This window comes from Hyperolius riggenbachi, chromosome 5 (assembly GCF_040937935.1).
Source record: "Hyperolius riggenbachi isolate aHypRig1 chromosome 5, aHypRig1.pri, whole genome shotgun sequence".
In the NCBI taxonomy this organism is placed as follows: domain Eukaryota; kingdom Metazoa; phylum Chordata; class Amphibia; order Anura; family Hyperoliidae; genus Hyperolius; species Hyperolius riggenbachi.
In genome coordinates, this window is record NC_090650.1 from 247,034,253 (window position 1) to 247,056,613 (window position 22,361).

A 22,361-nucleotide genomic window follows, 5' to 3' on the forward strand; every position below is an offset into this window, starting at 1 on the left:
GCAGAGAGAAGCAGCTACAAATACAGGTTAGCTTAATGTGAAGTCTGCCTGGCTGGAATGTTAGGAATTTCTTTTCACTTACTGAGTGGCTGCGCTGGCAGTGTGGATTCACACCCCTTCCCCCTCCCTCCCCCTTACTCACTCCTCAAGATGACCCGGTGTGTGTGGATTGCAGATCTCGGAGTCTCCCAGACAGGACACTGGCCAGCTGCATACCGAGGGGACTCTGCTTGTCCTGTCACAAGGCTTTGTTACATAGCCTGATAGCAGTGTGCAGGTGATCATCTGAGATAACATACGTGGTGGCTGTCACCTGTGTGTTTTTTTATTAATCCAGCTTTTTGCTGCCTATTTTGGATCAATATCTATGATCATTTATGATAATTGAATTACCCCTGCCATCAGGTAACTGACTATCCACAGAAGAGCTTACAATCTAATTCATGCCTTTATGCCACTTACTCTCCAGGAAGGATCTTACCATCTAGTCCCTGCTGTTCTGTCACTAACTATCCACAGAGGATCTTACCATCTAGTCCCTGCTGTTCTGTCACTAACTATCCACAGAGGATCTTACCATCTAGTCCCTGCTGTTCTGTCACTAACTATCCACAGAGGATCTTACCATCTAATCCCTGCTGTGATGACACTAACTATCCACAAACTATTTTACAATCTAATCGCTGCCGTTGTGTCCCTAATGGTTGGTACACACAATGAGATTTTCTGGCAGATTTACTGCCAGATCGATTATTTCCAGCATGTTCTATCTGATTTCCAATCGATTTTTCATTCAATCCTAGGGAAAATTGGGCATGTTGGAAATAATTGATCTGGCAGTAAATCTGCCAGAACATCGCATGGTGTGTACCAGGCATAACAATCTGATCCCAGCCATTATGTCACTAACTACAAACAGAGAAGCTTACAATCTAATCCCTGCTGTGATGTCACTAACTATCCATAGAGGACCTTACAATCTAATCCCTGCTGTGATGTCACTAACTATCCACAGAGGAGTTTGCAATCTAAACCCTACCGTAATGTTACTAACTGTACTCAGAAGATCTTACAATCTAATCTTTACCGTCAATCATGTTGCTGGGGGAACCTGAGCACCATCATCTGAAACAATTTCTCCCTAATGCCTGGTACACATGATGCAATTTTCTGACAGATTTACCATCAGATCGACTATTTCCAACACGTCCAATCTGATTTCTGATCAAATTTCTGCTCTGTTTCTCATAGAAGTGAACGGAAAATCGATTGAAAATCAGATTTAACATGTTGCAAATAATCGATCTGACAGTAAATCTGTCAGAAAATTGCATTGTGTGTACCTAGCAGGTACATCGGCTTGTCTCCTCCTCCACCTATGCTGTAAGCAGAGTTGCACTGGTCCGGCATTCCCCTGTCACACCCCACCCGGCTACTTTTTCATGCCACCCGGCTGGAAAAAATTCCTGGGGAGAACACTGCATATCCTCCCTGACTCTTGTTTTCCCCCCTCCCTTCTCTTGCTCATTGTGTATTCATTAGCTGCCCTCCTCCCAGAGTCTTTTTTTATTTACACATCCAATCACAGAGTTACCTCAGCCTTGCTTGTATACACAAGTGATCAGCTAGACAGGAACAAAATGGAAGAGAAGGAACATATTATAGATAAAAAGAACTCCCAGCATTCAACTTCTGGCACTGTTTGGCTCTAGGGCCAGTGCTCCTAAAGTATGTGATAACTACAAACCAAACAGCAGAAAAAGTTTTGCAAGTTTTGAATGCAGGATTAGCATCTTTATCACTTAATACACTCAGACCAGTTGCTGTTGAAATTTGATTTTTATGGTGGCAATACCGCTTCAAGATCAGGTTTGGACTAAGCCTGACACTTTGATCACCGCCAGCTCCATCATCCTCCATTGCGCAGCATCATATAAATTTCACATGGGGGCATTTGGGCTCGTTGCAGGAACCTTGCACAGCACTGCGTCACCCCATGTGGATACAAAAATCGATCAGAGATGCATCGTCAGAATCCCCTGGTTCTTTTCAAGAATTGATTCCCCCCCCCCCCCCCACCCGTGCACATCGCTGTAACAATTTCCAGTATACAAAACAGACAGGAAGTAAAAACGTATTAATTAATGTTTCTTTGGGGTCTTTTACAACGTTGGCGAATCTGCTGCATTTGTGAGGCGATTTGCCGGTCGCCAGTAATCAACAAATAGCTAGTGCAATGGCTCCCTATGGAAGTGGTCACACTGCAGTGTTCAGGAAGGATAACAAAAATGCTGAAGATCAGTGCTTTGGGAGCGATTGAGAGAAATCACTGCAAAATCGCTAAAAAAAAAAAAATGCATAATGGGAGATGTATGATGTGGATGTAAGTACTGAGATTTTCTCTCATCCAAGGACTACATCTCCTGGTATACATTGCCGCGCCCGCGAGACACTGCCATGAACTACAAAATTTGGCAGATGCGGTTTGCCATAGTATAACCTGTCAGAAGAATCCTGTTATAGATACACACATAATGAAATTAAAGCAGAGGATACTATTGTGTTATGTCTTTCTTTCTCCAGCAGAAATCCCTGAGCTATCCACCAGTGACACAGACAGTGTCGAAGACAGTGACCTGCCCCCTCTGACACTTCAGAGCTTCACCCTACACCGTTATCTTGGAGTAGGATCTTTCGGCAATGTGGTCCTGGTTTCACACCCGGCCAGTGACCAGAAAATGGCACTAAAGGTGGTGAGAAAAGCAAGGGAGCTGAAATGCAGCAACCCCACCGTGGAACGCAACATCCTGAAAATGGTTGGGAACAACCGTTTCATGGCTCACGCCTTTGCTGCCTTCCAATCAGAGGTAAGTATCCTGACCCCGTTAACTCAGCTTGTCGGAGAGTTAGGCGTAAAAGCTCAACTACTGTTCAGCGACACTTTAAGCTAAAAAAAACAGATATTTACCTAAGAGGAGGCAGGCCTCCCCACGTCCTCCTTCAGACACCGCTACTGCCCGTGACCCTCCTGAAGATCATGATCATGCTCCTCTTCATGCACAGCCATGCTGCAACCACCCAACTACGGCCACACCTGCTTAGTAGCACGGAGCCAATCGTGTACTTGCGCAGGTGCAGTATGGCCACTCTCCTGCATGAAAAGGAGCATGATCCCGATTAGAAGTCTGACAAGCTCTTGTCAGATTTCTTCCGAAGGCTCCATGCGCTGCAACGGTGGGGGCCAGGAGGACATATGAAGCTTCTGCAGGATTCAGAGGCTTCCTTCCACTTTGAAGTAGTCCGTTTTTAGCCTTAGCTTTGCCTAATGCTGGGTACACACGATGAGATTTCCCGTTCGATTCCCGGATCGATTCGATTAAATCAAACATGTTCGATTGGATTTCGATCGATTTTTTCATGATACGTATGCAAAATCGACGGAAAAAACGATCGAAATCCAATCGAACATGTTGATTTAATCGAATCGATCCGGGAATCGAACGGGAAATCTCATCGTGTGTACCCAGCATAAGGTACACTTCAGTACAAGTGACATCATACTCTCCTGCAACCTGCTGCTATGACAAGGGAGTGCGGTTTGGAAGAAGATAATTGGCAGTTAGATTTGCAGCCTGTGATGACCATTTTATGGATCTCACATGATGAAAAATGCCTGTACTGTAACTGGTATTGTTCTCTCTTCTCTACAGGACTACATATTCTATCTAATGGAGTACCTCAACGGTGGAAACCTGAAACGACTCATGCAGAGCCACTCTCTGCAAGGAGAGGCGGGCAAATTTGTGGCTGCAGAGATCCTCTGTGGCCTGCAGTTCCTGCACAGCAAGGGCATCGTGCACAGGTAACACATGGCTGTCTTATGGAATTATGGTTCTCTAGCTGCTACTAGCTCTTACTCACATCTCACTCCTTTCTCTTCACAGGGATCTGAAACCAGAGAATGTACTTATGGACAATAATGGACACATCAAAATTACCGATTTTGGCTGCTCTGTAACGGGTGTGTTGGATCCCAGATGGCGAATGGATGTGCTGGGAGTTACTTCTACATGGCCCCTGAGGTAAAGAACATTTCTATCTGTAGAATGGATTTCTAGTCAAGTAAAGAAAGTTTAGAATTTCTGTCAAGTCTTCATTTTTTATGTGTCTTCTAGGACTCAAACAGAATTAAAAGCCTGACAGATGCTCTAACCATTTGACTGTCTATACAAGGCTAAATAGATTGTCCTCGAGATGATCATTGTAAGTAGAGTTCAGCAGGAGCAGTGAGACTCTGTAAAGCAGGCATTGTAGAGTCTTGAACTCTTGCAGGATGATCTTTGTATTTTGGCTGTGTTTGCTGTTTGTGGGGATGGCCATGCTTAGGAGAAGCATGTGATCAGTTGATAGATTTGTAAGGCTCTGGTTTGCTGGTCATGATCATGCGTTAAACCAGGAAGTCCTCACAGCAAATCAGAACTTTACAAATCTATCGCCTGATCAAACTGATCGCATGCTTCTTCATGAGTTCTGCTAGGCAGGGCCAGAGGTGCCAAACTTTATCGGGACCTAGAGCTGTGTGATACTCCTGTTGTTTAATGCCTGAAGAAGCGGGATCTTGCCCGTGAAACGCGTCGCAGTTGTTCTCGGAGTATGTAAATAAATTGTTTTTGACTTAAGCGACAGCATCGAGTCTGTTTTGGGTCGGTTGGTCCACCACCCGAATATTTTTAAACCTTTTAGTGTGTTATATCCTATTGGCGCCTCTGTACATCGCTATATCTAGTGTTGTCATCGTAACTGTGCACAATGCACTGACCCTTCTTCCTGTCTCCACAGGTCATGAAGAGAGACTCGCACAACGGCATGGCGGACCTTTTCTCTTATGGCATCTTAGTCTTTGAGATGTTTTTTGGACGCCACCCATTTCAGTTCAGAACCAAAGAAGAGCTGATCAAGGCCGTGTGCAGCTCCAAACCCAGCTTCCCAGCAGATGCCGATCCAGATCTAGTAGACTTACTAAAACGAGTAAGTAAATAGATTTGTTATATTTAGGTTATACAAGGAGAAGGTTGTGTTATCTTTCTGCCACTAATGCTCTATTTTTTTTCCTCCTCAGCTTCTATGCACAGACCCTGTCAAGCGTCAGGCTCATGTGCGTGACCTCCGTGGCCACCCCTTCTTCAGGCAAATCAACTGGAAGGAGATGGAGGCAGGAGTCACCCCCTCTCCAGTTGTGGTGAAGCATGTAATTACACGAATACCGCAGCAGTAATACTGCTGTAATTATTATACACTTCTATAGAGCTGCCATTTTCTGCAGCACTTTACTGAGAACATCAAACTATTCATGGAATTAAAGCTGCCCACACATGAATCGACTTTTATTATGCTGATTGACTTTATTGGGCGATCAACAATGTGTTTAATCTAAAGTTGATTGACTAGTGGCCCACACACATTGCAAGCGAGATCCTAAGTGATTCTCCTTCACAAATCAATCAGAAGGATGTCTGTGCCTCCAGGCTCCGAATCCAAAAATCGATTCTGTGCCAATCAAAATCATGAGAACTGTTGCCAATTCCTTTAGGATTAACCAATATTTTCCATCCTGCCCAATTGAGTAAATTGGTGGATTTTATTAAATATTGGCCAATATTCTTGGCTCAAGCAGAATAAAAAATAATCAATTCTCCCCAGATCAGATAAAATGATCAAATAGAATGGTCAATCAAGCAGAAGCATTGAGTAATATAGGAGCGCCTTAAAGTGAATATATTACTTTCTACCGATCTTCTTCTGTATAAATGTTATAATTATCTTTAATCTAAATCTCTCCTGGGGTGTCCACCAACACCCGGTACATAGTTCCGCCCCTTCCAACAAAATGCCAGGCGCCCTTTCTGGACAATTTTGATTGGCCCAATTACAAGCTGCATACAATTTGCAAAACATTTGCATGCAATCTGCAATTTTTAGCACTTAAATGACCACCTCTGGTCCTCAAATATATTGGTAGGAGAACAGAGGCGCCAGAAGGATAAAAGTACATAAAATTTTTAAAAAATTGCTGGGAGGAAGTGGTGGACTCGCCTCCGTTAAAGCAGACACCAAGGACTGTAAATGTATAGATATACACATTTATTGAAAATACCCCAAAGATGCAACACGTTTCGCGGGCACAGCCCACTTCTTCAGGCAATAAGCAGGGGATAAACAACAGCAATTCAGTTATAGCAAGCAGAGCACCTCAGAGGTGCTCTGCTTGCTATAACTGAATTGCTGTTGTTTATCCCCTGCTTATTGCCTGAAGAAGTGGGCTGTGATAGTGATAAGCAGGGGATAAACAACAGCAATTCAGTTATAGCAAGCAGAGCACCTCAGAGGTGCTCTGCTTGCTATAACTGAATTGCTGTTGTTTATCCCCTGCTTATTGCCTGAAGAAGTGGGCTGTGCCCGCGAAACGCGTTGCATCTTTGGGGTATTTTCAATAAATGTGTATATCTATACATTTACAGTCCTTGGTGTCTGCTTTAACGGAGGCGAGTCCACCACTTCCTCCCAGCAATTTTTTAAAAATGTTATGTACTTTTATCCTTCTGGCGCCTCTGTTCTCCTACCAATATATTTGAGTCCACCCCAGGTAGAGGGGTGATCTACCCCCTTTCTTCCTATCTACAGAGAGCGACTTCTTAATCCTGAGTGAGGACAGGTCTAATCTCCTCACCTGCCTAATGAGTGGTTACCTAGGTGGTAACCCGTGTTTCTGAGTATTACCATCTCACTGTTTCATTTATCCAATCAATTTTGACATACTACACCATATTGGGCTCTCGATTTCTCTTCAACCTCTGGTCCTCAGTTTAATTTAATGACAATTCTGAGTATGAAACCAATGATCTTATCAGTATGTTTTTGAGATGTGGGAGGAAACTGGAATGTCCAGAAGAAACCCACAAATACTTCATGTGGTGGGTAGGGATGTTCTTGCCTAGGAAGAAATCACGGAGAAGCATGTGATCAGTTTGATCAGCTGGCAGCTTTGTAAGGCTCTGATTTGCTGGTCATGATCATGTGTTAAACCAGGAAGTCATCACACCAAAGCAGAACCTTAAAAATCTATCAGGTGATCAAACTGATTACATGCTTCTCCATGAGTTTCTCCTAGGCAGAAGCAGAGCCCTAGTGGTGGGAAATGATAGTGAGCTAGAAAAGAATTTGCCAATGACTGTGTTAATGTGTTTTCTCTTTGCAGCTCCCAGAAACGCCAAACAGCATCGATATAGATGAGCTTGTGCCGCCCACAGATACCAGGAGATGCCTCTCAGAACAGCAGCAAAAACTGTTCAGCGGCTTCAACTTTGTCAGCCGCAGATGGAGGGACATGCAAAAGCAATAAAAGTTTCCCAGATCCATCTACCACACATCTTATACCACGTTATGTTATATTTAAGCAAAAATATACAAAAAATAAAAGGTTCCAGAAACCAAGTGTGTAGTGAAAAGTGTCATTGCTGCCATGTCATAGTAGTAGTGTTGTGTCATGTTATACATCAGGAGAAGCAGAAATAGGAGCAATGCTAAAAGGCGGCCCTTCTAAAGGGTCTCTCCACCCAGAACTTGACGTCTCCGGTGATCTCTTCCTGGTAGAAAAAGTTGTAGGGAGAAGGAAGGAAAATTCATTACAAAGCAATTTCTAAAGGAGAAAAAGAGGGAGGCTGATCTGCTGCAGATGTCTATCTCTACTATACTACACCTATCAAGAGTTTTGCACTGGAAAATAACATCACTAGACAAAAAACAAACAAAAAATTGGTTGCCATTGGAATCGGAGGAGGTAAGATGGGAGAGTATCTTTTCAAGGTACCTGGAAAATATTTCATTTATAAAACAGATTACCCACTTATCAAACCGGTTCTTTAATATGAATATGGAATAAAAGAACGGGACTCTTAATGTGATTTGTCTTTTTCATGTCCCCTCGTACCATTCGGAGGGACAACCCTGATTTTCCACCAGCCAAAACATATAGCTGGTTTAAATAAACTAGACAAAGATATTCGATTAATTAATCTGTTTGGAGATGAGAAACTAGGTCTCTCAAACATGCTAGAAGATCCCCAAAACAAAGGAACATGGTGGTTGGAAAAGATTAAGAATTTCCTCTAAAAAAAAAAAAAAAAAAAAATTAGAACATACATTAGTGAACATATTCCCTGGTGCTGTGCAAAATAGGAAAGAAACATGGGGTACAAAATAATAGACAATTGCATACACCAATATCCAAAATACAGAGTTAGTACAAAATACAGAATTGGTAATTACAGTGACAAAATTAAAATGAATAAATGTGTAACAAATTCCAAGACACTAAAGGTTGAGAGAGCCCTGACCTTGCAAGCTTTCAATCTAAAGGAATGAGGGGGAACAAGATGTGGAGTAGTATACAATTTTTCTACCTAGTGCAGGGGGGGGGGGGGGGGGGGGTTGGGTTATCATGTACACCTTGGTCAGAGGTCAAAACGGGAACTGGCCTAGGGTAGGCCATATGCATATATGCACATTTAAAGATATCAAAGGTTGGGGAGTGACGGATATGATGTGGCAGGGGATTCCAGAGGAGGAGTGAAGCACGTGCGAAATGTTGTATACGTGAATGCAAGGAGGTGATTCTAGACGAGGGCAAAAGGTCACGTGCAGATCTGAGATTGCGGTTGGGTTGGTACCTGGAAACTAGTGAGGAGATGTACAAAGGGGAGAGATTGTGGAGAGCTTTGTATGTTAGAGTTTAGCGTTTGAACTGGATCCCCTGGTTAAAGAGGAACTCCAGTGAAAATAATGTAGTAAAAAAAGTGCTTCATTTTTACCATAATTATGTATACATGATTTAGTCAGTGTTTGCTCATTGTAAAATCTTTCCTCTCCCCGATTTACATTCTGACATTTATTACATGGTGACATTTTTACTGTGGGCAGGTTATGTAGCTGCTCCTAGCTGTTTTGGCTGTTAGAGACAGCAGTAAACAGCTAATTCCTGTCTGTGAACATTGTTACATTGTGGCAGTTTGCGGTACTCAGAGCTTCTTGTGGGAGGGGTTTCAGCACAAAATCAGTCATGCAGCGCCCCCTGATGGTCTGTTTGTGAAAATCATTATATTTCTCATGTAAAAGGGGGTATCAGCTACTGATTGGGATAAAGTTCAATTCTAGGTTGGAGTTTCTCTTTAATTGGTATCCAATGAAAAGCTTGAAAGAGAGGAGCAGGAGAGGAAGAGCGAGAAGAAAGATTAATGAGACAAGCAGCCGAGTTCAGTACAGATTGGAGCGATGCCAGTCTGTTATTTGGTAGTCCACAAAGCAGTATGTTACAATAGTCCAGACGAGATATTATAAGAGCATGTATTAACATTTTAGTTGTGTCCTGAGTGAGAAAAGATTGGATGCCAGATACGTTTTGAGTTGGAGCTCTTGGAAGCTGGTTGGTTAGGTAGTGAATGTGAGAAATAAGAGGGAGGAGTGGAATATTACCCCTCAGTACAGTGCTTTGGGAACTGAAGTTAAAGGAGTGTTATTTATTTATTGTATTTATAAAGCGCCGACATATTACCCAGCGATGGACATTAGTTTAGGTTACAGACAATATTTAGGGATCACATACAGCAATACAACATACAGGAATACAAGAAAAACCAGATCACACAGCACAGTATGAGTACAAGGTAATGCTTAGTCACTGGATGGGAGCATAAACATAAGGCAAGTTGAGTTCACTCAAATGAATAGCATGGGTGCACAATAATGGAGGTGCATGATCAGGCAGAACACAAAAGGAGGAAGACCCTGCACGAAGGCTTACAATCTAGAGGGAGAGGTAGTGACACGAAAGGTAGGGGACCAGAGTTCAGATGTGGGTTTAGAGCAATTGTGAGGGGTGGTAGGCCAGAGTGAAAAGGTGAGTTGAGGGCCTTCTTGAAGATATTTGAAGGAGGGGGCTGCCCTAATGGGTGGAGGTAGGAAGTTCCATAGTGTTGGAGCAGCTCTTGGGAAGTCCTGGAGGTATGCATGGGACTGGATGATGCGGGGGGCGATCAGGCGAAGTTCATTGGAGGAAGCGGTGTGAGCGGCTAGGTGTTTACCTCTAAGATCAGAAATGTAGGTTGGACAGGTTTTGTGGACAGATTTGTAGGTCAGACACAGTATCTTGAATCTGATTTTGGACTGGATAGGAAGCCAGTGGAGGGATTCACAGAGGGGAGCTGCCATGGTGGAGCAATGGGAGGAGTGGATAATTCTGGCTGCCGCATTCATGATGGACTGCAGTGGGGCTATTCGGGTCATAGGGAGACCAGACAGAAGGGCATTTCAGTAGTCAAGGCAGGAAATTATGAGGGCATGTATGAGGAGTTTGGTGGTGGCAGAGGTCAGGAAAAAGCGGATCTTGCAGATGTTACGGCGGTAGAAGTTGCAGGAGTTTGTGAGGTTTTGGATGTGGAGAGTGAAGGAGAGTGCGGAGTCCAGGGTGACACCCAGACAGCGGGCTTGAGAGGTAGGGTGAATGGTAGTGTGGTTAACAATGACATGCATATCTGGGAGGTTCAGGGATGGCCAGGGTGGGAGGGTCATAAATTCAGTTTTGTCTAGATTTAGTTTCAGGAACCTAGCGGACATCCAGGTGGAGATGGCTGATAGGCAGGAGGAGACCTTGTCTATGGTAGTGGTGGATATGTCAGGGGTGTGGAGGTAGATCTGGGTGTCATCTGCATACAGATGATAGTTAAAAATCATGGAGGAGATAACCTTGCCAAAGAAAGATGTGTATAGGGAGAACAGTAGGGGACCAAGGACCGAGCCTTGGGGGACTCCCACCGAAGGGTGGTTGGGGGTGGATGAGGACTCATTGAAAAAGGTTGTGAAGGAGCAGTTGGAGAGGTAGGATGAAAGCCAGGCCAGGGTGAGGTTGTGAATGCCCATGGGCTGGAGGGACTGGAGGACTAGGGGATGATCTACTGTGTCCAAAGCTGGTGAAAGGTCAAGGAGGAGGAGAATAGAGAATTTACCTTCAGCTTTAGCTAAGGCAAGGTCATTGACCACTTTGGTGAGAGCTGTTTCGGTTGAGTGGGCAGGCCGAAATCCAGATTGCAGTGGGTCTAGCAGTGAGTTGGCATTTAGGTAATGGGTCAGGCGTTTGTGAACCACACACTCAAGGAGTTTTAAGGCAAAAGGGAGGAGGAAGATAGGGCGGTAGTTGGAGGCAGTGGTGCTCAAATACCCCTTTTCAAAATTCGAGTTAGGTCGAATTCGAATAGTAAATTATTCGAGATCAGTCGAATATTCGAGTCGAATAATTTTTACTATTCGATTCGACCTCGGAATTCGAGCTCACTATTCGAGTCGGTATTCGAGCTCATTATTCGAGCTGACTATTCGAAATGGCCTTAAATAGCTTCCAACACTTGTTTTGAGGGTGAATGATGCAAGAAACCTCTTTTTTTCCAAGTAACAACAGCAAGTGATTATGTGGGGATGTTCCTTTAAAAAAAAAAAAGTTGAAAAGAGAAGTTGTGTCCAGAAATTTGTTCAGTACTGTATATACTTCTTCTTCTTCTTCTTTATCTTCTATATCTTCTTCTATATCTTCTTCTTCTTTTATATTGTCTTCTTCTTCTTCTTCTTCATCTTCTTCATCATCATCTTCTTCTTCATCTTCTTCTTCATCTTCTTCTTCATCTTCTTCTTCTTCATCATCTTCATCTTCTTCTTCTTCATCTTCTTCATCTTCATCTTCTTCTTCATCTTCTTCATCTTCTTCTTCATCTTCTTCTTCATCTTCTTCTTCATCTTCTTCATCTTCTTCTTCTTCATCATCTTCATCTTCTTCTTCTTCTTCTTCATCTTCTTCTTCTTCTTCATCGTCTTCTTCTTCACTTATTTCTCTTTTCAAATTTTTTTTTTAAGGAAATGCAGCTATTTTTGAGCGTAACAAATAGCTGGTGGCGCACGCATGTTGGAAGCGCCATTGTATGTGCTCCCTGGCAGTGGAAACACACAGACAGCAGGAGGTAAATTCAGCAGCAGGAGGAGGAGGATGAGTGTGTGGCAGCAGGCAGTCAATGAGGCAGGCAGCGTGACATAATAGCCCTGGTACCTAGCGGTGATACCAGGGCTGTAAATAAACACAGCAGGCAGGAGGTCCCAGACAGCGGTCGTGCAGCCCACATTGTGTCCAATACACAACTGGGACAACACAGTTTTCAACCCGGGCACCTCAGAAAAATTAAACCTTTTTTTTTTTTTTAATGGTTTTGTAGTTTTGTTTTTACAACAAATTACACAGACAGATATAGCTATTTTTTGACGTAATAGCTGGTGGCAGAGTGGCAGCAGAAGGTAAATCTGTGTAACCTGGCGTTGGGAAACACAGACAGACAGACAGCAGCAGCAGCAGCAGGAGGAATGGAGGAGTAGTGTGAGTGTGGCAGCAGGCAGGCAGCGTGACATAATAGCCCTGGTACCTAGCGGTGATACCAGGGCTGTAAATAAACACAACAGGAGGTCCCAGACAGCGGTCGTGCAGCCCACATTGTGTCCAATACACAACTGGGACAACACAGTTTTCAACCCGGGCACCTCAGAAAAATTAAACCTTTTTTTTTTTTTATGGTTTTGTAGTTTTGGTTTTACAACCAATTACACAGATATAGCTATTTTTTGACGTAATAGCTGGTGGCAGAGTGGCAGCAGAAGGTAAATCTGTGTACCCTGGCGTTGGGAAACACAGACAGACAGCAGCATCAGCAGGAGGAATGGAGGAGTAGTGTGAGTGTGGCAGCAGGCAGGCAGCGTGACATAATAGCCCTGGTACCTAGCGGTGATACCAGGGCTGTAAATAAACACAGCAGGCAGGAGGTCCCAGACAGCGGTCGTGCAGCCCACATTGTGTCCAATACACAACTGGGACAACACAGTTTTCAACCCGGGCACCTCAGAAAAATTAAACCTTTTTTTTTTTTTTAATGGTTTTGTAGTTTTGTTTTTACAACAAATTACACAGACAGATATAGCTATTTTTTGACGTAATAGCTGGTGGCAGAGTGGCAGCAGAAGGTAAATCTGTGTAACCTGGCGTTGGGAAACACAGACAGACAGACAGCAGCAGCAGCAGCAGGAGGAATGGAGGAGTAGTGTGAGTGTGGCAGCAGGCAGGCAGCGTGACATAATAGCCCTGGTACCTAGCGGTGATACCAGGGCTGTAAATAAACACAACAGGAGGTCCCAGACAGCGGTCGTGCAGCCCACATTGTGTCCAATACACAACTGGGACAACACAGTTTTCAACCCGGGCACCTCAGAAAAATTAAACCTTTTTTTTTTTTTATGGTTTTGTAGTTTTGGTTTTACAACCAATTACACAGATATAGCTATTTTTTGACGTAATAGCTGGTGGCAGAGTGGCAGCAGAAGGTAAATCTGTGTACCCTGGCGTTGGGAAACACAGACAGACAGCAGCATCAGCAGGAGGAATGGAGGAGTAGTGTGAGTGTGGCAGCAGGCAGGCAGCGTGACATAATAGCCCTGGTACCTAGCGGTGATACCAGGGCTGTAAATAAACACAGCAGGCAGGAGGTCCCAGACAGCGGTCGTGTAGCCCACATTGTGTCCAATACACAACTGGGACAACACAGTTTTCAACCCGGGCACCTCAGAAAAATTAAACCTTTTTTTTTTTTTTTTTTTTTTTATGGTTTTGTAGTTTTGGTTTTACAACCAATTACACAGATATAGCTATTTTTTGACGTAATAGCTGGTGGCAGAGTGGCAGCAGAAGGTAAATCTGTGTACCCTGGCGTTGGGAAACACAGACAGACAGCAGCATCAGCAGGAGGAATGGAGTAGTGTGAGTGTGGCAGCAGGCAGGCAGCGTGACATAATAGCCCTGGTACCTAGCGGTGATACCAGGGCTGTAATTAAACACAGCAGGCAGGAGGTCCCAGACAGCGGTCGTGTAGCCCACATTGTGTCCAATACACAACTGGGACAACACAGTTTTCAACCCGGGCACCTCAGAAAAATTAAACCTTTTTTTTTTTTTTTTATGGTTTTTTTGGTTTTGTTTGTAAAACAAATTACACAGATATATAGCTATTGTTTGACGTAATAGCTGGTGGCAGAGTGGCAGCAGAAGGTAAATCTGTGTACCCTGGCAGTGGGAAACACAGACAGACAGCAGAAGGGCAGTACACAGCAGCCCACTGTAGGTGTAAAATGTGTGGCTGCAGGCGACGTAATAGTCAAAGTGAACCAGGCTGGCTTAGTGAGCAGGAGCCAGGAGGTGGTAAAGGGTGGTAAGGCACATTAACGATGGTTCTTAGCCAGTTCATGTCCCCCTCTCGCCGACAACAGGGGCCAGGAACTCGCCTTCCACCCACGCCTGGTTCATCTTGAGAAACGTCAGTCTGTCCACAGACTTGTGAGACAGACGTGAGCGTTTCTCGGTGACCACACCACCAGCTGCACTGAAGCAGCGCTCGGACTGCACGCTGGAAGGGGGGCAGGACAGCACTTCCAGGGCGTACTGCGCCAGCTCGCTCCAGATCTCCAGGCGCTTGACCCAATACTCCATGGGATCAACAGGGGCATCGCTGTCAAGCCCGCTGTAGGACCCCATGTAGTCAGCCACCATGCGGGTCAGGCGCTGGCTGTGACCGGTGGAGGATGCTGCTGCATGCACCTCCTCTCTAGTCACTGCTGCCGGAGCCTCTACAGTCCTGTAGAGCTCGTGGCTGAGAGACAGCAGGTCTGTGGGGCGCTTGCTGCTGGATGCAGGCACCTGCTGCTGCCTCTGTGCTGGCTGCTGGACAGTGGGGGTGGAAGGCTGGGGGAAGGCTTCCTCCAAGCGCTCAACAAGGGCCTGCTGCAAGCTCCTTATTTGTTGCGCTGGGTCTCCTCCTGCAGGCGGCAGGAACTGGCTCAACTTCCCCTTGAGGCGTGGGTCCAACATCATGCTGATCCAGATGTCCTCCCTCTGCTTCATCTGGATCACCCTGGGGTCTCTGCGCAGGCACGTCAGCATGTGCGCTGCCATTGGGAAGAGGCGGGCCACGTCTGCTGGCACATCGACGGCAGTGCTGCTGTCCTCATCCTCCTCCTCTGCCTCGTCAGCCTCATCCTCTCTCCACCCCCGCACCAACTCAGCTGCACTGTGCTGCTCCCCCTCATCAGCAGCAAGGTCAGGGACCTCCACCAAGTCCTCCTCCTCCTCCCCCTCAGAGGTGGACTGTGCAGCTGCTTGCCGCTCCTGCTGGTCCAAGGCTGCCGCTCCCTGTTCCAGCAAAGCATCGAGGGCCCTGTTCAGCAGACAAACCAGGGGCACCCACTCGCAGACCATTGCATGGTCCCTGCTCACCATGTTAGTGGCCTGCAGAAAGGGAGCCAGCACTAAGCACACCTGCTGCATGTGCCTCCAGTCATCATCGGGGACGATGGACGGGATGTTGCTGGTCTTGTCCCTTCTCTGAGCGGCGGAAACAGTGGCCAGGGCAAGGTACTGTTTGACAGCGCGCTTCTGTTCAACCAGACGCTCCAACATCGCCAGGGTGGAGTTCCAGCGAGTCGGAACGTCAAGGATCAGCCGATGGCGTGGCAGATCCAGCTCCTTTTGCACGTCTTCCAGGCTCGCACAGGCTGCAGCCGAGCGCCGGAAGTGACGCACAACGTTCCTTGCCGTTTCCAGCAGTTCGCCCATCCCCTGGTAGGTGCGCAAGAACTTCTGCACCACCAGGTTCAGTACGTGGTTAAGACAGTGGATGTGGGTCAGGTTTCCCCTGTCTATTGCGGCAACCAGATTGGCCCCATTGTCGGCCACCACCTCTCCGACTCTGAGGCCTCTGGGGGTCAGCCAAATCCTCTCCTGCTCCTGGAGTTTGGCCAACACATGGGTTGCCGTCAGCTTGGTCTTCCCAAGGCTGACCAAGTGCAGCAGCGCTTGGCAGTGGCGGGCCTTCACGCTGCTGCTGAGGCGGGGGGTTTGGCCAGGTGTGCCGGAGGATGGCAGAGGATCGGAGGAACCTGCTGCAGTTCCCCTGACCCTGCGGGGTGGCACCACCCACTGTGTTGCTGCTGCTGCTGTGCCCGCTGCTGCTCTCCCATCCTCACCCCCTTCCACCAAGCTGACCCAGTGGACAGTGAAGGACCGGCCTGTCCCGAAGCGGCTGCTCCAGGAGTCCATGGTGACGTGGACCCTTTCACCAACCGCGTGCTCCAGCCCTCGCTCCACATTGGCCATCACAAAGCGGTGCAGTGCAGGAATGGCCTTGCGGGAGAAAAAGTGTCTGCTGGGGAGCTGCCAGTCTGGGGCTGCGCAAGCAAGCAGCGCACGAATGTCGCTCCCCTCCTGCACGAGCGTGTACGGCAGGAGTTGGGAGCACATGGCCCGTGCCAGCAAGCCGTTCAGCTGCCGCACGCGACGGCTGCTGGGAGGCAGAGCCCTAACCACCCCCTGGAAGGACTCGCTCAAAAGGCTCTGGCGTGGCCTTTTGCTGGCACGGGAATCAGCAGACACAGCGGAGGAGGCCACTGAGGACTGGCTGCCAGAACAGGCCTCAGTGTCGGCTGCAGGAGTTGCAGAGGGGGGAGGAGCAGTGCGTTTCCGCACTCCTGCTGGTGCTGCTGGAGGAGCAGGAGGGCGGGTGGCTGCTGTTGCTGCTGCTGCTGAAGGCTGTGCAGTGATGGGTGTGGTGCCACTGCCAGCACCAGATGCCTTCAGCCTCTGGAACTCCTGATGCTGGTGGAAATGTTTCGCAGCAAGGTGGTTGATGAGCGAGCTGGTGCAGAACTTTAAGGGGTCTGCACCTCTGCTCAACTTCCGCTGACAGTGGTTGCAAGTGGCGTACTTGCTGTACACAGTGGGCATGGTGAAATATCGCCAGATTGGTGACAGAAACATCCCCCTACGGCATGGAAGCGCTGCTGCCTGTCTCCCTGTGGTGGTTGGGGGGGGGGCTTGGGGGGCTTGGGTGCGGCTGGTGGTGGTACTGGCAGATGCTGCTGCTGCTGCTGCTGAGCCTGAGACACCAGCAGGCTGTGGGACCTGCCTACTGCTGCTGCCAATGCTTGCAATGATGCGCCTCCTTGCAAGGCCCACAAGAGCATCCTCCTCCTCCTCCTCAGAGCTGCTGAGGACGACATCCCCTGGAGGTGGTGGCACCCAGTCTCTGTCTGTCACCGGGTCATCATCATCCTCCCCCTCCTGAAACATGTCCTGCTGGGATGAGGACCCCCCAAACTCCTCTCCTGATGCATGGATGGGCTGCTTGACTGTCGCCACAGTCTTGCTGTCCAATCCCTCATCCTCCAAAGTGCCCATCAGCATCTCCTCCTCAAAATCGCCAACAACAGCAGACAATTGACTCATGATGCCTGGGGTCAAAAGACTGCTGAATGACAGGTCGCCAACTGACGGTGAACTGGCCTCCTCCCCAGGCCCTGCTGGGCGGCTGCTGCGAACAGGGGTGGTGGTGAGGGTGGAGGCCTCGGATGCAGAGCTGATGGCGGGCTGCTCATCCTCCGTCATCAGTTGCACCACAGTGTCTGCATGCTTTTCCTCAATGGGACGTTTCCGACCCGGCTGGAGGAAAATCGGAGCAGGTGCTACACGCTGCTGCTGCTGTGTCTCTGCAGCGTGAGTTGCAGATGCTCCTGCTGGGCGGCGCCCAAGGCATCCACGGCCAGTGGCTATGGGAGGAATGTTAGCCACTGACGCTGCTGCTGCGGAACTGTGCATGGTGGCGCGCCCGCGGCTTGCCACAATGCTGCTCCCTCTCCTCCTGATTCCCTTGCTGCCCTTCCCCTTGCCCAAACCGCGCTGGCTGCCACTTCCAGACATCTTCGATGTTTTGGGCGTATAGACAAAAGTTTTTTAAAAGGGCGGGTGAAAAGTGGGGTACTTTAATGGAGTGGGTTGGTGGGTGAGGTGACTGAGTGAGTGTCCCTAGTACAGTAAGTAAGTAGTAACAGTCAGGAAGTACAACTAGCAGTTACAATAATCAGTAGTAATCACAAGTAAATTTAGTGTGTGTACACTACAGACAGTGAGTGCACGCACGCGCAAACACGCGCAGGAGCTAGCCTATGAACAGTGACTGAGTGAGTGTCCCTAGTACAGTAAGTAAGTAAGTAGTAACAGTCAGTAAGTACAACTAACTAATTACAATAAGCAATCAGTTATCAGAAGGAAATAGAGTGTGTGTAGTGTGTGTACACAGACAGTGAGTGCACACACGCAGGAGCTAGTAGCCTATGAACAGTGACTGAGTGTCCTAGACTCCTAGTACAGTAAGAGTAAGTAGTAACAGTAAGTACAACTAACTAATTACAATAAGCAATCAGTTATCAGAAGGAAATAGAGTGTGTGTAGTGTGTGTACACAGACAGTGAGTGCACACACGCAGGAGCTAGTAGCCTATGAACAGTGACTAAGTGTCCTAGACTCCTAGTACAGTAAGAGTAAGTAGTAACAGTAAGTACAACTAACTAATTACAATAAGCAATCAGTTATCAGAAGGAAATAAGAGTGTGTGTAGTGTGTGTACACAGACAGTGAGTGCACACACGCAGGAGCTAGTAGTCTATGAACAGTGACTGAGTGTCCTAGACTCCTAGTACAGTAAGAGTAAGTAGTAACAGTAAGTACAACTAACTAATTACAATAAGCAATCAGTTATCAGAAGGAAATAGAGTGTGTGTAGTGTGTGTACACAGACAGTGAGTGCACACACGCAGGAGCTAGTAGCCTATGAACAGTGACTGAGTGTCCTAGACTCCTAGTACAGTAAGAGTAAGTAGTAACAGTAAGTACAACTAACTAATTACAATAAGCAATCAGTTATCAGAAGGAAATAAAGAGTGTGTGTAGTGTGTGTACACAGACAGTGAGTGCACACACGCAGGAGCTAGTAGCCTATGAACAGTGACTGAGTGTCCTAGACTCCTAGTACAGTAAGAGTAAGTAGTAACAGTAAGTACAACTAACTAATTACAATAAGCAATCAGTTATCAGAAGGAAATAGAGTGTGTGTAGTGTGTGTACACAGACAGTGAGTGCACACACGCAGGAGCTAGTAGCCTATGAACAGTGACTGAGTGTCCTAGACTCCTAGTACAGTAAGTAGTAACAGTAAGTACAACTAACTAATTACAATAATCAATCAGTTATCAGAAGGAAATAGAGTGTGTGTAGTGTGTACACAGACAGTGAGTGCACACACGCAGGAGCTAGTAGCCTATGAACAGTGACTGAGTGTCCTAGACTCCTAGTACAGTAAGTAGTAACAGTGAGTACAACTAACTAATTACAATATTCAATTACAATAATCAATCAGTTATCAGAAGGAAATAGAGTGTGTGTAGTGTGTACACAGACAGTGAGTGCACACACGCAGGAGCAGCTAGTAGCCTATGAACAGTGACAGTGAGTGTCCTAGTACAGTTACAGTATATAACTACAATACTAATACAATCAGTAGTAAAGGACAGCAGAAATACTGGTATAGAATAGAGAGAAATAAACAGAGGACAGGAGGACAGCTGCCCACACAGGCAAGGCCCTGAGGCCTAAAGCTGTAAGCCTGCAGCAGCTGGCCTGTCTCTATGTAACACAAAAGCTACTAACTAAAATACAATGTCTAACTAACTAACAACAATATAGGTGTGTATAGGAGGTGTATGTGAGCAAAAACGCTAGGTAAATGACCACAATAAAGCTCTTGCTAAGCCAAAGCACAAAGGAGCAACTCTCTCTCTATGCAAGTCTCAGGCAAGGACGGAGAAACGTAACATGGCGGCCGCTATTTATAGGGTAGGGGCTGGCCAGGGTCCCCCTCTGTGATTGGCTGCCGTCAGAGGGCCTGGGAGCCCTCTGATTGGCTCTAAGGACATCAATCTGGGCTATGACGCTATTCGAGCTCGGTACCGAGCTCGAATAGCGCCGTTTGCTCGAATAGCTCGAATAGTGAATGGGCTATTCGAGTGTACGCGAATAGCCCATTCGAATAGCTACAGCTATTCGGAGCTCGAATACCGAGCTCGAATAGCTGGAAAAGAGCTCGAATATTCGAGCTACTCGAATATTCGAGCTCTGCTGAGCACCACTAGTTGGAGGGTAGTGAGGGAGGGTTTCTTGAATAGGGGTAGTATAGTGGCCTACTTGAAGTCTGAGGAGAAGGTGCCTGTTGATAGGGAGAGATTAAAAAGGGTAGTGAGGACTGGGACCAAATCCATGAAGTGAGGGTGGAGTAAATCAGAAGGGATGAGGTCAAGAGGGGAGGTAGTGGTATGGAAAGTCTGCAGTAAGTGGTTGACCTACTCAATGATCATAGGAGTGAAGGAGGTGAGGGGAGGATAGGGTGGTGGAGGCGGAGCTGGATGGGAGAGGGGTGGGAGGTGAAGATTGAAGATTGGATATTTCCTTACCGATGGAGACAATATTGTTGGTGAAGTGGATGGCTAAATCTGTGGCAGAGAGGGAGGAAATAGAGGGTGGGGGAGTGGGTTTAAGCAGGGAGTTGAAAGTGGCAAAAAGACGCCGGGGGTTGGAAGCTTGTGCTCCAATGAGCTTGGTAAAGTATTCCTGCTTCGCATCAGCAAGGGCAGTAGGGAACTGCAGCAGGTTAGTCTTGTACTGTAAGAAATCCTGGTTAAATCAAGTTTTCCTCCATTTCCGTTCAGTGGTGCGTGTTACTATAATAGATAGCGGAGATACCGCCGCAGAGGCAAGCGGCATGTATGCTATCTCCGCGCATCAGCCGGCGGCCTCTGCCGCGCAGTTACATGCAGCTGCTCTGCCTGGTCCTTCTATTGCACATAGATTGAGGGCTGCGCGCGCGCCAGGCGACAGGACCTTTATACAAATAGAAGGGGAGTCAGCTGATCTGCCTAGTCAGCTGACTCCAACGGGACTTTGGATTGGCTGAGTGATGGGGGCGGCGCTGCGGGGCATGTCTGTATATATAGTACTAGTATGTCAGTAACAGCAGTCCGTGTCTGCTGTTGCGAATGCTATCATGTTAGCGCTCAGACCCTAGTCAGATCCCAAAGTGTGCTAGAACCGGCTGGAGCTGGGGATCCACACTTAGCCAGATTCTGTTGATAGCTTAAAGGGGCACTATGGCGAAAAATTATGTTTTAAGGTCACTGTACTATGCATAGCTGTTTGTAGAGCATAGTAGTTTACATGTAGTGAGGCACAGGGTTTTTTTTTTAAACACTGACATCAGCATGGTATACATTTGCAGTCACGTCGGCAGAAGTACCTTTCCGACGCGACTCAGCCTGATCCATGTAGTTGTAGGAGGCATCTTTCCCTGTTGCTGTAACTGACGTTACAGTTTTCCCCTCTCTGCAGCGCTGGAAGGTTTGTTCTAAATTTTAACTGCATGATCGTGCAGTTATACTGATCCCCCATGCGCCGTAAAGAGTAGCAGCTTATCTGCTGTGCGGGGAGTGGAACGCACCCTCCCTCTTAGGTGGGACGCAACTGCGTGTGAGGAGGACTGTGGAGGAACGCATCATCATTACTGATGACGCTGCCCGGCAAGGACCCCTGTAGCGAAGCTGGCATTGCCGCTGCTCTGTCTGCGCACTTCACAGAGCGAAGTCTGGTAGCCATAGAAACGGACAACACTAGGTGTCCGTTTCAATGCCAGCTTCGCTACATGGGTCCTTGCCGGGCAGCGTCATCAGTAATGATGATGCGTTCCTCCACAGTCCTCCTCACACGCAATTTTTCGCCATAGTGCCCCTTTAAAGTACTAATTGCATTGTATTATCGGTTATGACCTTCTGCTTCCTTCGACTATTCTCCTGCTTATTGATTCTGTACTTCTGCCCATCTGATTCCTGTTGCCAAACTCTGCCTGAACTTGACTCTGAATCAGCCTTCTATCTTTGTACTGTATCTGTCCGTACGTTGCCTACTCTGCTTGTCTGACCTTCCTGTCCTCACCAGTGGGCCTAGCCACTGGTGGGGGATCTGTAGTAGCCTTAACCTACTCCTCAGGTGAAGCTCAGCTGCAGCACTGTCTGTAACACCTGCTCCTCAGGTGTCCACTAGCTGCAGTATAGTCTTAATCACCTGCTGTGATGATATATTGGGGTGCTGATGATGTTAAGGAATACACGATCATATTTCTGTCATTTTTCTGTCTACTTTGTCTGCTATATCTCACATGTGTATTCTGCTTTGAAGCGATGGTCATCTGGCTGTACTACATTTGCATCTAAAGGGACTTCAGTGAATAGAGCTGGGGTAATCAGACAATGGCAGAAGTGAAGTGTTGAAGTCATTGACACTTGAAACATTTACACTT

At 47.0% G+C, this 22,361-nt stretch overlaps 1 protein-coding gene across 1 annotated transcript in view; it reads right to left on the reverse strand.

Annotated features, from left to right (window-relative positions):
• The window catches only part of DROSHA (drosha ribonuclease III), a 417,719-nt gene that overhangs the window by 381,723 nt on the left and 13,635 nt on the right, over positions 1-22,361 (reverse strand). The gene's annotated exons all lie outside the window — the stretch shown is intronic.